Source organism: Leptonychotes weddellii, chromosome 5, assembly GCF_054177405.1.
Source record: "Leptonychotes weddellii isolate Sample4059 chromosome 5, ASM5417740v2, whole genome shotgun sequence".
Lineage (NCBI taxonomy): Eukaryota > Metazoa > Chordata > Mammalia > Carnivora > Phocidae > Leptonychotes > Leptonychotes weddellii.
In genome coordinates this window covers 10510645-10526269 of record NC_138373.1, presented here as the reverse complement: position 1 = coordinate 10526269, position 15625 = coordinate 10510645, and the positions used below count along the sequence as shown (strand labels likewise).

Here is a 15625-nt window from a genome sequence, read left to right as displayed (position 1 = left end):
ATGACTGGAAAACAATTTCAGCAAAGAATAATGTAAATATGATCAAATAAACAAGATAAACCCAACGCTGGAATATTTAACACAATATTGGAGCTCAATGTAGCATGAACTTCTCTCTCAGGCGTGTGTGTGTGGGGCACGCCTCGATAGGGAGAGACGCAGCAGGTCTCAGATGGGAACACCAGCACTGGGTCCAGGGTTTCCACCCAGGGCAGTGAGGACTTCAGCTGCATCTTGGTGGCACATCCCATTCTGTCAGTGCCCTCCAGCCAAACACCACAGGGCCACACTCTTACAGCTGAGCACGTCGGATTTATTGCTCATTGTAGCAAGGGAGAATGTACCCCCTGGGGAAGCACTGGGTATCTCAGTAAGAAGATGGTAGAAAGGACTTATTATAGGATTTGGACTTCGGTTAGGTAATTGGGGAGAGCTAAACGAGGCAGCCTTTACTCTGGCTTGAATGCTGGCAGGAAATGGGGCCAAGTCTAGGATGGGTTGTCTTAATAAATCTTATCTGGGAACTTCATCTGGAAGACAAGAGCATGGTTAAAACAGTAATTGACAAAGAAGAAATAGTCACTCATGTTAGCTGGGGTAGGGTGATGTGTGGTACTTTTGTCATTTCCGCAGTAACTTTGTGCTATAGACTGTGTCCCCCAAAAGTCTTAATTCCTGATGTGATGCTGTTGGAAGCAGTCATGAGGATGGAGCCCTCCTGAATGGGATCTGTGCCCTTAGTGAAGAGCCCCCCAGGGAGCGCCCTCGCCCCTTCTGCCATTCGAGGACACAGCGAGAAGACTGCCATCTTGAACCAGGGAGTGGGTCCTCGCCAGACCCTGAATCTGCCAGTGCCCTGACCTTGAACTTACCAGAGTCCAGAACTGTGAGAAATCGATGTTTGCTGTTTACACCACCCAGCCTGAACTAAGACATATCAGTTTTGTCTGTGCTTAGGTAAGAGTCTGAAATTGTGTTTTGTTTCTTCTGTTTTTTTTTTTTTTTTAAAGATTTTATTTATTTATTTGACACAGAGAGAGAGATAGTGAGAGAGGGAACACAAGCAGGGGGAGTGGGCGAGGGAGAACCAGGCTCTCTGCTGAGCAGGGAGCCCGATGCAGGGCTCGATCCCAGGATCCTGGGCTCATGACCTGAGCCAAAGGCAGCTGCTTAACCGACTGAGCCACCCGAGTGCCCCTGTCTCCCTGTATCATTGTCACAGAGCACAGAGCATCAGACCCCGGTTGGATGCTGTGGATTGCTGATCTCCCCCAGGAGGATACAGTGGTCTGGCTGTGAGCGCTGGGTCAGCTCTTGGACCAGTTCTTGGACAACTTCAAGGTCAGTCAGTTCCTAGATGTCAGAAGTTGTTCTCCTCTTCTTTTGTATATAAATTGAAACTGTTTTTAGTTTTTTATGGCCCAAGATTTATTTTTTTTAATGTGAACAGAGCTACAACCAGTGTAATTATTATTATATCCAATTTACCCACACAATAAAAATATATAACATATTGCAATCATTCACCAAACAGAAACGTATTACTAGAAATCACATCTTGAGACAGAAAGGAAAGTTTTCATGTGAGTCATGCATTTATGAATAAATATTGCTTATTCCTTAAGTGAAAATAGTTGGTATATATTTTATTCCCACTCTCAATGTTCATTTATTTAGGTGCTGAGAAAACTCATGTCTTTAAATGAGTCTATGGGAGCAGAATTTAAAAAAACAAAAAACAACTCAATTTTTTCAGGTTATCTGCAAGACGCTCATTTTGATATACCATCAAAAACTAATTTTAATGATCTGCCCATTCACAATGTAATTGATTCCTCAAATTGAAAGCAGAGAAATCAGAACCTACATAACTTGGAAAGTCTTGTTTTTCAATCATTAGAGCTTGTATTTTTCCAACCCAAAGACCAACATTTTAAATTCTCCTTTGTTCAAAAGCCCAGAAGGTTCTCCACCCCGCATAAACTAATGCACTTGAGAAGGGGAGATGGGGGAGAAGTCTGTCTTTTGAACAATGTGAGAAAGGTTGACATTTTTTTAAAGATATTATTTATTTATTAGAGAGAGCACAGTGGTGGGGAGGGGCTGGGAGGGCAAGGAGTAAGCACACTCCCCGCTGAGCAGGGAGCGCGATGCGGGGACCCCAAGATCATGACCTGAGCTGAAGGCAGATACTTAACCGTCTGAGCTACCCATGCACCCCAGAAAGGTGACTTTTTAGGGGAAAGTAAGGACAGAATCCATGTCACCTCAACTGCAGGTGAGTTCTCAGTTAAAACAGTTTTAACAAAGAATATATATGTAGGATGAGAATCTGGATATTAATTCTCTAAAATTCTACATGCAGAATACCCCTTGGAAAGTCTACTGGAATCCTCAGGATTACCTGTGCTTTACTTTGAAGTCTCACCAAGCGATCTGTAGGTTGCTTTCCAGGGAACATCTGCTGCACCAAATCAATGGGATCATTATGGACCATGATCATTTTACTGTTCGGTAATGTTACTCTTAAATCTCCCGTAGTGCCGAAAACACTGTCTCTGCACATAGGAGTTTCTCTGCAGATATTAACTATAGTGGGAGAATCCATTGTATTGTTTTAGGTGAGAAAACACAATTAAAAATGGCAGTACCAGCACTTGATGTAGTTCCTGCCGATTAAGAGGCGGCCGACAATTATTGATTGAATAATATCATTTATCATTTATGGAATACCTGTAGGAGCCTGGCATTTAGTATACATGTGTGTATGGGACTACCCGGGTGGCTCAGTTGGTTAGGCGTCCAGCTCTTGATTTCCGCTCAGGTCGTGATCTCAGGGTTGTGAGATCAAGCCCCGCGTCAGGCTCCGCACTGAGCATGCAGCCTGCTTGAGATTCTCTCTCCCCCTCTGCCCCTCCCCCCAAAAGAAGAAACTAACATACATGTATGTATGGATACACACACACACACACCATACAGTGGCCTCACAAGATAAATACTGTTATTTCCATTTTATAAATAAACAGAGGGAAGTTTCTCAAGACATAGAGCTAATAGAAGGTGTGCAAACATTCTAATCCGGTTCCAAAGCACCTGTTGCTTTCGTTCCTTCTTAGTCCTGCCTGGACTTACATCCTGGTGTTCCTGGAGAACAGCCAACAGTTTCTTTAAAGAAAAAAAAAAAAAAGAAAGTGCATTTCCTTTTCCCCACATTGAAAAGGAGAAAGAGTAGTTCTGTCTTATCCTTGTGAGGTAAATATGTAAAATACCAACAGAATGCATGGGATACCTTAGACGTTTAATCAGTGCTCCTTCCCTCACTCGTCTGCAAGGAAATTTGAAAAGAAATAGAAATAAATCCGTCGAACTCAAAACTGATAATACTTGGCTTCTGACTGGACTCCGTGACATTTTTTGGTGAAACAAAACATTTTCCAATTGGCCAAGTCTCAAACCAAACCGACCAGCTACCTGGCTATTTCAAAAGCCCTTCTTTTTTTTTTTTTTTTTTTTTAAATTTTTAAATAAAAGCAATCCCACCGCATTTATTGTCCTCTGGTAATAAACATAAAGGTAATCAAAATAATACGAACAAATGTTTTAGAACTACACTCACAACAAAGGACATCTAAAAAAACAAACTACATGGCCTTCTCAAGAATTTCTCACTTCACAGATCATTTCTAGTTGGAGACACTCTGGAGCAGGGTAATATTATCTCCTTTTAGCATGATCCGACCCAGTTGTTTTCTTGACTTTGTTTTAGAATGAATCTCTTTGGCATCATCTAATACGAGGTTCATGTATTCATCGAAACCAATGATACAGCCCTCTATTCGCATGTTCACTTGCTCATAAAGCCACACCTGAATTCGAGATCTATTTTGCAAGTATCTGAAGATGAGGTTGATGGGCTGAACCATCACCTTCTGCACTTTTTGGCCCTGGCCACGGTATGCCATGGTGGAAGCCGACAAAGACCACGCGCTACCTCAGAGAGCAACTTTCAAAAGCCCTTCTTAATGCAAGACCACTTTGACATAATTCAGGAAAGATGGATTCAATCGAAGCTGCAAAGATTAGAAACACTCCACAATTTTCTATCATTTTAAGGACTAGAACACAATCTGAAAATGGAATATAATTGGGGCCCAGAAGCATCTCTGGGCTGCCTATTTTATTCTCACTTCCTCAGGAAGTATTCATATTTGATCTCTCCATGCACAAATGGGAATTAGAGCTACTCTCTTTGTCTTTGAAACAGGCAAAGGGTATCAGCCTGGATGACATGCATGCTGTTGAACCCCATGAACCGATGATCTGATCCTTAACAGTGAACAGCCCCTGGTCTTTTTAAAGGCAGAAAAACAAATTCTGTAACATGAAGACAGAAATGAAGGTAAGCTGGTTCCATTCTCTGAAGAATGTCTTGCCTGCAGATTCCGCCCTCATGGATCTGTCTACTTTTATTTGCTTATGTTATACATTTGGTGATGAGGCAGTATTGAAACTTTGGGAATTTATGTATATATCAATATATACAAACAGATCTTGAAACAAAAGCAAACACAGAGCTCAGAAGCAGCAGGAATCCGATGAGGCAAGTCTGGACTTGGGAAAGCTTATGGAAGGCTCTTTTTCCTTTTCCCTCCCTGGCTGTTAGGAGACTGAGTGAAAATCTGGAGAACCTCCAAAGCCTTCTTCGGTTAGCTTAGCAGTACACAGGGCTTTATTCTTTGCTCTGTGAAGGGTTAAAAGAGGCAGCCATGGTGATAGGGGAAAAAAATAGAATAGATATCCCACCTCCCACTCTTGGCTGGTGTTCAGCTGAAAGTTCCTCCCTATATATGCTGCAGGAGGACAAGCTACTAGCAATGAAATATCATGGGCAGCACAGACTTCCTCTTTTCAAAACACTTAGCTGTTCTCCTGGATATGCTGAGATTTCAGAATACCTTCCCGTTGGGTACCACTGAGGAGGGAGCTGGCTTCCTCACACTATCATCAAGGCAGATGTCTTCCTGTCCCATGAAATCATAATTCCAAACCCTCTGATGATTCACAGGCAAAAACAGGTGGCCATCGGCATTTCGTGGGGCTTATAGGCTGTATCAGTTTCCTACCACCGCTGTAACAAATTCTCATGAATTATCCTAAAGCATCTTAACACAGATTTATTCTCTTCCAGTTCTGGAGGCCAGAAAATTAAAATGGATCAGCAAGGATGGTTCCTTCTGCAGACTTTAGAGGAGAATCCCTTTCTTTGCCTTGCTCAGCTTCTAGAAGCTACCCACATTCCTTGCCCCTTGGCCACCCAGCATTGTCTTCATCATGACATCTCCTCTGGCTCTGACCCTCCTGCTTTCCTCTACAAGGACTCACATTATCCCATTGGGCCCACAAAGATAATCCAGAATTCTCTCCCCCATCTCAAGATCTTAATGACATCTGCAAAGTCCCTTTTGTCATATAAGGTAACATACTTACAGATTTCCAGGATCAGGCTGCGGACATTTTTGGAGGACCATTGTTTAGCCTACCGTGTGTGCCAAGTCATTGTCTCAGAGTGCAGAATCTAAAATCAAGTTCATCTTCTCCATGGGCCAAGTAGAGTTAAGTATAAATGCTTGACATACTTTTTATTACTGGGTAGTAGAAACGATTTAGTTAAAGCACAGGTACTAAAACCATCTCCCTTGATGGACTGAGAAATCCTTGAGTGCAGGGAACGTGTTTAGATGACACTCGTCTTGGTGGATCAGTGTCCAGTAATGGCTTTTTAATGAGACTATACGGTCCTTTGTATATGAGAAAGTGGGGATGGTGAGGGAACCTGATAGAAATCTAAAAAATAAATTAAACCCACATTTGATCTTCTTTAAATTTTATTATGTTATGTTAGTCACCATACAATACATCATTAGTTTTTGATGTGGTGATCCATGATCCATTGTTTTCGTATAACACCCAGTGCTCCATGCAGTACGTGCCCTCCATAATACCCATCACCAGGCTAACCAATCCCCCCTCCCCCCTCCCCTCTAAAACCCTGTTTGTTTCTCAGAGTCCATAGTCTCTCAGGATTCATCTCTCCCTCCGAATCCCCCCCTCCATTTTTCCCTTCCTTCTCCTAATGTCCTCCATGCTATTCCTTATGTTCCACAAATAAGTGAAACCATATGATAATTGACTTTCTCTGCTTGACTTATTTCACTTAGCATAATCTCCTCCAGTCCCATCCATGTTGATGTAAAAGTTGGGTATTCATCCCACTGATCTTTCACAACATATATCACTTTCTATTTTTGGCAATGGGTTTTTGATATTTGAGTGCTCCTTGAGAAAATGTAGAGCATGTGGGGAAGTGATTGATTATAGGGCCGAGGCAGGCAAAATGCAAGATCACGCCAACCAACCAACCAACCAACCAGACAAAAGAAAGAGCCAGTGCTGAAGGAGCTCCCAGGGGCCAAAGAGGCTATTGAATTAAAACTCAAAGTATAACAAATACCCAGAGTTCATGCTAATGTAAATGAATAGATGGAGGAAGGGAGAGCGGGAGGAGGAAGGAGGAAAGAATTAGAGATAACTCTTCATTGCAGAAGAATTCCAAATAATAAATGTATAAGGAAATAGAATGAGGAAAATAGCAAATCATCATTAGAACACCTCAGTAATAATTACTGCCAGCAAAATTATTATAAATTATAATTGTATTTGCACTGTTTTTCCCTTTGATAGCATCAGTGTATATATACCTTTATAACAACAACAAACCGTCCCATGGTCACTGCAGCATAATTTACAGTAGCCAAGAAATGGAAACAGCCTAAGTAGCCATAGAAAGATGAATGGATAAAGAAAATGTGGTATATATATATATATATCTTCAACATATGTATATGTATGTATATTGGAATAATATTCGGCCATCAGAAAAAGAAATCCTGCTATTTACAACAGCATGGGTGGACTTTGAGGGCATTAGGCTAAGCAAAGTAGGTCAGGCAGAGAAAGGCAAATACTGTATGATTTCACTTATATGTAGAATCTAAAAAAGAAACAAACAAACAACTCAGAGATACAGAGAACAGATTGGTGGTTACCAGAGGCAGGGCTTTGGGATGGGTGAGTGAAATGGGTGAAAGTGATCACAAGGTACAAACTCCCAGTTATAAAGTAATTAAGTCCTGGTGATGTCATATACAACATGGGACTATTGTTTATAATACTGTACTACGTATTTCAAAGTTGTTAAGAGAGTAGATTCTAAAAGTTCTCATCAAAAGAAAAAACTGTAACTGGGTGTGGTGATGGATGTTAACTAGACATATTGCGGTGATCATTTCACAGTATATACATATATCAAATCATCATGTTGTACACCTAAAACCAATACAATGTTATATGTCAATTATCTGTCCATTAGAAAAAAAGATTCCCTCCAGAATGGGCAAAATCAGTGGGTGAAAGTTTACGGGGAAATGTGTGCATGATATTTGCAGTCTCCCCCAAAAGTAATGCTTATGAATTAAAAGGGAGAAATGGTAACTTTACAGTGAAGAAATCCCCCAGACACCACCTTAAACAAATGACAGAGGTTAAGAACTGATTGCTATAAAATGTAGCAACATCAGGTACTCCTGGCTGTTACGTACTGAGAAGAACACATCACCTTGGTAATATCCCTCCTGATAATTCATAACCTCAGTCCAATCATGGGAAAACAGATGCAAACTGAAGGTCTGTCTATAAAATAACTGAGTCTCAAGGTCTTGAAAGGCAAGGAGAGGCTTGTCACAGATTGGAGGAGGCTAAGGAGACACGAGAACCAAATGCCATGTGGGATTCTGGATGAGATCCTAGAACAGAAACAGGACGTTTGTGCAAAAACTGGGGAAGGCTGAATAAAGTTTGTAGCTTTGTTAATAACATTGAACTCATGTCAGTTTCTCAGTTTTGCTAGTTACACTAAGGTTACAGAGAATGTTAAGGTGGGGGGTGGCTGAAACTCTGTCCCCTAAGTCTAAAATTATCTTAAGATGCAAAGTCAAAGCTAACATAGAACAGAAGGTAGGGCTGACAGCTTTTCTGCATGATTCTGAGTGCTTACGTTGCTAGTGTCCTACGCATGAAGGCCTGATCTTTTTAAAGAGTGAGGAGTCCTTGCCGCAGCTTGGCACTTAAGAGTTCTGTGAATGTTTTCACAATGATTTTCCCATTTGAGCCTCTCAGCGATGTGCGTGAGGAGTGATGTGCATTTTTTGAGATCAGAAAACAGATGTTTAGGGGGAATAAATGACTCCAATAAATAACCAGTAGATGGCGAGTCCAGGTTTGCTGATTTCAAGATCAGTGCTCTTGCCAGGCACCTTGCCAGTAATATTCCTATTTGTTTATACTTTGTAGCCATGAAGGCATTGCCATCTTGGATTTGGAATCTGGCTAATTACTCTTTATCCTCTAAACAGATACCAGGGTATCTGGCTTTAGCCTTGTTTAGGGATGCCACAGGTCCTGCTAGACCGATCTACAGAGTTTCTCTCGCTAATAAATTTTCAGTATTCAGAAAGGGTCAGGGTTTAAGCCTTTTCTTATTCTGATGCCACGTTTTAAAGAACTCCCAAAGTTCTCCGAGTCTGACAGCCTCATTTGCATGTGCCTAAAAGCCTCTGGCTCACTCTTTCCGCTCAACCTGATCATCTAACATAGCCACAGCATGACAGGGGCGATTCAAGTTTTGAATTTGTGGATGATTCAGCGTTTCTAAATTTCAAAAGCAGCTTTGATGATGGCAGTATTGTGAGCAAGGGATGTGGGCCCTGGGAGCGATAAGAGTTTCTGTGGGCTGGAGCTCAGACACCCACTATTCCTGCCCCGGTTTTGATGCGGTAACTTCACTTGTCAGTATCCACATCTAATTTAGGGCTGTAAGCAAGTCTATTGGCAGTCTGGGTGGAAAAAAAAAACCAAACAAACCCAAAAGCAATACATTCTACTGTGTTGCAGAGCCCGTTCTTCTCTTTCCCAAAGCACCCCTACACGATGGAGAACAGGATCTCTCTTAGTCGGCTTGGGCTACCATAAACTTTGAGGTGACTTAGCCAATAAGACATTTATTTACTCATAATTCCAAAGGCCAGAAATCTGAGATCAGGATATCAGCAGGGTTGGTTTCTTATTTCCCCCGAGGCTTCTCTCCTTGACTTACAGAGAGCTAGCCGACAGCCCCCCATACATGTCTATGTCTACATTTCCTTGTCTTCTAAGGATACCAGTCATATAGGATTAGAACACACCCTAATGATCTCATTTTAACTTAACTCTGGAAAGACCCTATCTCCAAATACAATCGCCTTCGGAGGTGCTGGGGATTAGGACGGCAACGTATGAATTTTAGGGGGATACAGCTCAGCCCATGACAGCGTCTTTGTTACAAATATGCAATCAACCAGTAACACTCGACACGGCTCCAGATGCTCCATGGTGACACTTAGCTTTCCCCAGTTCTGGTTCAGGTCTTCATTCCCCCTCAGGGGGCTCTCAGATGGCCCCTGCTACAACCACGCCCTGGGTCCACCAAAAAGTAGCCCATATGGGGTCATCTTAGTGCCACTAAATAGCCTGTAAGATTCCTCTCCTTTCTTTCTATGCTCTATCCTGATGGTACTGTGGAGGGATATTGCTGTGGAGGGATATTGCTGTCCCCCCACCATATGAGCCCCCCATCTGTACCTAAAAAGTATTTTCTCACTCTGTTTCCTTATCGTGCATCTATTGCTCGAGCTCATTATTCAACTCGGGCTGTCAGTTTCTGAGAGTTCACTCTCCTCAAAGAAGGTCAAAATAGATTGTCTAGGGCTTCGACCAGAGGACAATGTGAGTGTCCGTTTTAAAATGTTGGTTTTATTATTATTCAGGTATGATGACGCTGACAGATCAGGAGACAATTACCTGTGAAAATGGTTTGTTTCTTACAGTTCCCAAAAGGGGACATGCCATGCCATGCAGGGCCACATGGGCAAACATCAGGTTTGGTCGGGAGGCAGGGGAAAAAATATGGGCAAGAGCCTTTATTGTGGTTCCCATGGGATGGTGTGTGTGAGTTAGGGTCAACAAGCTTAGGATGGGCAAGTTTGAATAATATCTGCAGTCTCTGAGGTGTAAGGACTTTCAGTTGTCTGGCCCTGGGGTGATTAAGGTGGGGGGACTATTGGTCTGGAGCGTGAGGACCCAGTAGACGATGTGGTAGGGTTTAGGCTCTGGACCGGGGGTTTGCATGTGAAAGATAAGCTTGTAGGACATTCATTTACTATCTCGAAGAATTGGATAGCCCTGAGAAGGGTAGGCTCCTTAGGGTCAGTAAGGACCCAGATGCCCAACATCAGGATACAAAGATGTGCTTTAATGTGGTGGCCCCTATAATCGTCCTACTCTGCGAACCATTGGTTAACATCCCGGACTAGACGAAGATACCTCTAACCTCTCAGTGGACTGAGACCTTGTGTCCAGAGAACAGGAGAGACAGGCAGCTAGGGCCCTGGCATCATAGGGATGGATCCATCCTGCTTAGTTTTCCAGGTAGGAAACAGGAGACTCTATGTCAAAGCTCTTGGAAGTTGCCAGGTCACTTTTCAGACAGGTGACTCTGTGCCCTTGCTCCCCTTGCTCACTTCCCGTTCCTGGGGAGCCCCACATTTGGTTGGCAGACCATAGTGTGTTGGCCAGAAGGGAAGAGAGCAAAGCTCTCAGAGGAAACTCTGAAATTGGCAGAGATGTGGGACAATGAAATCATAGTTAAGCTGGACAGAGGGCAAGGAAGTGGGCAGATGGCACACAAGGCAGGGGGTGGGAGCAGTCCCATCCCGGATCCTGGCATGAGCATGGCAAACCTTGAACCTCCAGGCCCCAGACAGGGTAGTGATTTAAGAGGACCACACTTCCTGGGGAAGAGTGGAGTGACAGCAGGACATGCACCATCTGATACCGTCAACTCCCAAAGTCATCTGAAAACTAGACAAAGCAAGTGTGGGGCCATGGGGAGTCCGGGAAGTCTGGGGCATGGAAAAAGCTCTCTGGAAAAAGTCCCAGTTGATAAGGTCCCTAGGCAGGTGGGTGGAGAGAGCTGGAGACGCAGTGACTTGTGTGTCTCCAGTGACCTGGGGGAAAGAGAGGTAGGCTGAACACCGCAGGAAGCATCCAGAGGTGATAATGATGCAATGGTAGTCATGCAGTTGTTCATTCATAAATATCAGCGAACACTTACTACATCCTGGGTACCAGACCCTGGGGTTTTAGTGATGAACCAAACACACATGGTCCCTGCTTGGTGCTTAGATTGCTTTCACAGCAGAGCCCTGGTCTTTAACCCTCTGGCACAGAGCCTCCTACTATCGTCAAATACCACCAGCTTGTGGGTGACCACTCTTTATATCCTGACCATCTCACTAAGTCTAGGAGGACCCTCTATAGGAGGCCAGACGTTTATTCCATAGTGGTGTTCGACTCTTTGTGACTCACGAGATACCCACCCCGAGCCAGTAACTATTTTTCATACCTCCCAACCACCATGTGAAGTAAGATTATAATCCCATTTTATGGATGTAGGAATTGATTCCAGAATGGTTGAGCAGGTAGCCAAGGGTCACTCAGAAGAAAAATAATTGAAACCCAGCCCCGTCTGACTAAATCACCAGGTGGATGCACCTGAATTGTTAACCTGATGAAATCATTCCATTTGCTAACAGGTATTATATCTATTTCTAGGTGTGTAGATACATGCTTCTTAGTAGCATTTTGACTCATAGTTAATTAAATGATATGGATATACCCAAAAGATGAGTGGATAGTTTACAGTTTTTAAAATTTTAATGAATAAATAACAACTCTTTCTTTATTTATCTAGTTTAAAATGTTAATGAATAGCTCCCCTTCTAATTGCAAAGCTGAGTATTTAAGGGAACCTGACACTTCATAAATATCAAACTGTGAGGTTTCATGTGTTGGTTTTATATAAACATAGGAATTGAGTAATTACCATCCCTGCTATTCATTAAAATTCAAAATTAGATAAACAATAAGCAGGAATGTTTTTGTTCATTATTATTCATATCAAGTACTTTGCTTAGAATATCCCCTGCTTCTTTTCATGATTTCTTTTGTGCACTGTCCTTTCTCTTTGAGCACAAAAACGGTCCATTGAGTGGAAAACTCTGCTTTTCTTTTTGTTTTCAAACAAGTCATTATTTTATTTGGAAGGAGTGGTGGCGACAGAGAAAGAGATCTGGGCTCAGGGTTGCATGGTCCTTAGTGCTGGTCTTAACTCTGTCTCTAACTTGTGGTGGGTTCCCTAAGGCATGTCACTTACCATCCCTGGGCTTGGGTTCCCTTGTCTTCAAGATGAGGAATTTGCATTAGATGATCATTCATCCATTCCTTTCTTTTCCTAACCTCTCAGTGGACTGAGACCCTGTGTCTCAGATCTTTTTGTGTGTGTGTGTGCCAGGCACTGTGCTATGTAGCTAGCTAGTTCTAGAGGTGAACAAGAAATGATTGCAGTTTCTGCCCTGATAGAGCTTCATCAAATAAGCATACAAACAATTCTAAGATCACAGTTATGATTCTTGCTACAGAGGGGATTATATAGCATGTGAACCATTAAAATAGAGCTTTGGACACAGAAAGATCGAGGGATGCTGTCCTGGAAGAAGGCAGGCTTACATTGATATCTCAAGGATGAGCCAAATTTAGCTAGGTGAAGAAGGAAAAGAGGAAAATCCGAGGAGCTGGAAGGGCTTGGACAAATGCCCTGGGACAGGAAACTCTAAAAGGCCCATCTGTCTGCAAAGGAAAGATGGGGAGATTAGGCTCTAAGATGAGGCTGTAGAGAGTAGGTGGGGCCTGTTCAGACAGATCATCTACAGGAGTCTGTCTTTACCCTAAGAGCAATAGTGATGAGCATCAGTATATATTTGAATCATGTTCCTTTGAAAGTGGTCTTGTTAGATGGAGGTTAGATCTCTTTATTCTGCTTTTTTCTCTCCTCTTTTCCTTAGCTCTTGAGAGCCTTCTGAGTGGTTTTGCTTGCAAAGCTCTCTTAGGAGGGGCGCCTGGGTGGCTCAGTCGGTGAAGCGTCTGCCTTCCGCTCAGGTCATGATCCCAAGCGTCCTGGGATCGAGTCCCATGTTGGGCTCCCTGCTCAGTGGGGAGCCTGCTTCTCTCTCTCCCCCTGTGCTCTATCTCTCTGTCAAATAAATAAATAAAATCTTTAAAATAAAAAGCTCTCTTGGGGATGCAGGATCTAAGGACAGTTTGTAAGTTTATGGGTGAGTACCAGGCCACAGGTGGGGGAGGATGGCAGACCTTAGGGCCGAGATGTTCATGCTCCTTTCCCTGGCCTGCTGCTACAAGGATTTCTACTGCTTTGCTGAAACACAGCTTTGCACAATTAAAGAACTGTCCTAATGCACTCTTCATAAAACGGCTTGATGAACCTGAGCTTGGACCTTCATTCAGCAACCATCCTCCAGCTCTCTACCTTCAGCATCTGCTCATCTGATTCTCCCAGAAATTGACAAAGGTTCTGAGAACACACAGTTTTGCACTTTTAAGTATAATAATCTACGATTCCTATTTCAAGGTACTTTGCTTGATAAAATGATCTACTTGTAATTTGTGTGGTTTAGCGAGGCTTTTCCAGTCTCTCTTGTGCCGTGAATCTCATCACCAGCCTTGGACTACAGAGGCTACTTTTCTTACAGTGGACAGTGGCGTGAGGGCTCACAGGGAGATTTGAGGGTTGGCTTAGTTCCAGGACCTGTTCTGAAGTTGGCCACAGAAAGCTCTCCAGGCTCAAATGTTACCGCTGTTGGTGAGCAAACCAGGTATATCCTGGAGGTGATACATCTTTGTGTAAAATGCAGCTGAGCTGGGAGGGGACATGGCTTCCCCCCAGTTTCAGAATCTCCTGAAAGCCTTTTAAGAACGCAGATGCATCAATCTCATTTCCGTGGATCTGTTTGGGGGGATCAGAAGTGAGGTCAGTGAATGGATATTTTTAACAAGCTCCCTCATGGGATTCAATTCAGGAACTTTTCTACCATCCCTGATACAAACCATTTCCCCTTCCAGGATGGAAACTCTCTTATTCTTCCCTGCTAGAGGGAGGGGATGTCAGGAGGCCTAAGGACATGTGGAGAAATTCAGAGTGCTCACCGCAACCGAGAAGTCAGGAATGCTTTTCCTGAGCACCCTCTGCTGTTTTGTGGTCTGTGCCCCTCCTCCCCGAGCCCGGCCCCTATTGTGTCTTTAAAAAAATTTTTTTAATTCAAGTAAAATAAACATACAGTGTTATATTAGTTCAGGTGTACAATATGGTGAATCAGCAAGTCTGTACATTAATCAGTGCTCATCAAGGTAAGTGTACTCTTCATCCCTTTTTTTTTTAATTTTTTTAGATCTTATTTATTTATTCATGAGACACAGAGAAAGGCAGAAGCAGAGGAAGAAGCAGGCTCCCCGCGGAGCAGGAAGCCCGATGTGGGGCTCGATCCCAGGACCCTGGGATCATGACCGGAGCTGAAGGCAGATGCTTAACCGACTGAGCCGCCCAGGCACCCTCTTCATCCCTTTTATCATTTTACCCATCCTCCCACCCGCCTCCCCTCTGGTAACCACCAGTTTTGAAGAGTCTGGTTTTGTGTTTTGTTGTGTTTTTTTTTTTTTTAGTTTGTCTCTCTTTTTTTTGTTCATTTTGTCTTGTTTCTTAATTTCCACATATGAATGAAATCATATGGCACTTTTCTTTTTCTGACTTACTTTACTTAGCATCATAATACCCTCTAGCTCCATCCATGCTGTTACAAAGGACAAGACTCCATTCTTTTTTGTGGCTGAATAATATTCCATCGTGTGTATAGATGCCACATCATCTTTATCCGTTCATCTATGGATGGACACTTGTTTGCATCTAATTCCATCCAGAGTAAGCAGTTAATGGGCTGTCCCTCTGGGGGGTGCTGTCCCCACAAGGGCTCTCTGAGGGCAGAGGTGGAACCTTTAACATCAGACCTACTTGTGCTAAAATCAGTGTTGGCTTCATCCTCTCAGATTAGTTTTTACTCAGCTTTATTTTTTATTTTATTTATTTATTTTTTTTAGAATTTTTAAAAAATATTTATTTATTTGACACAGAGAGAGAGAGTACAAGGACGAGGAGCAATAGAGGGAGAGGGAAAAGCAGACTCCCCACTAAGCAAGGAGCCCAATGTGGGGCTCGATCCCAGGACCCTGAGATCATGACCTGAGCCGAAGGCAGTCGCTTAACCAACTGAGCCACCCAGGTGCCCTTTACTCTTTATGCTTTATTGAGGTATAACCTATAAACAATAAAATGCACTTATATTAAGTATACAGTTTGGTGAGTTCTGACAGATTGAGAACATGTGTAATCACCACCACAAGCATGATGGAGAACATTTCCACAGTCACCCCCCTCCTCCACATACAACCCCAGTCCAATACGGGTCTGCTTTCTATCACCACAGAGGGCATTTGCTTGTTCTAGAACTTGATCTATATGGCATTACTCGGTATATATTCTTTTGTTCTGCCTTCCCCCCCCCAA

The 15625-nt window shown here is 43.0% G+C and overlaps 1 pseudogene; it reads right to left on the bottom strand.

Annotated features, from left to right (window-relative positions):
* Positions 1-3517: 3517 nt before the first annotated feature.
* LOC145721396 (small nuclear ribonucleoprotein E pseudogene) lies at positions 3518-4007 on the bottom strand (annotated as a pseudogene).
* Between the last annotated feature and the right edge of the window lie 11618 nt (positions 4008-15625).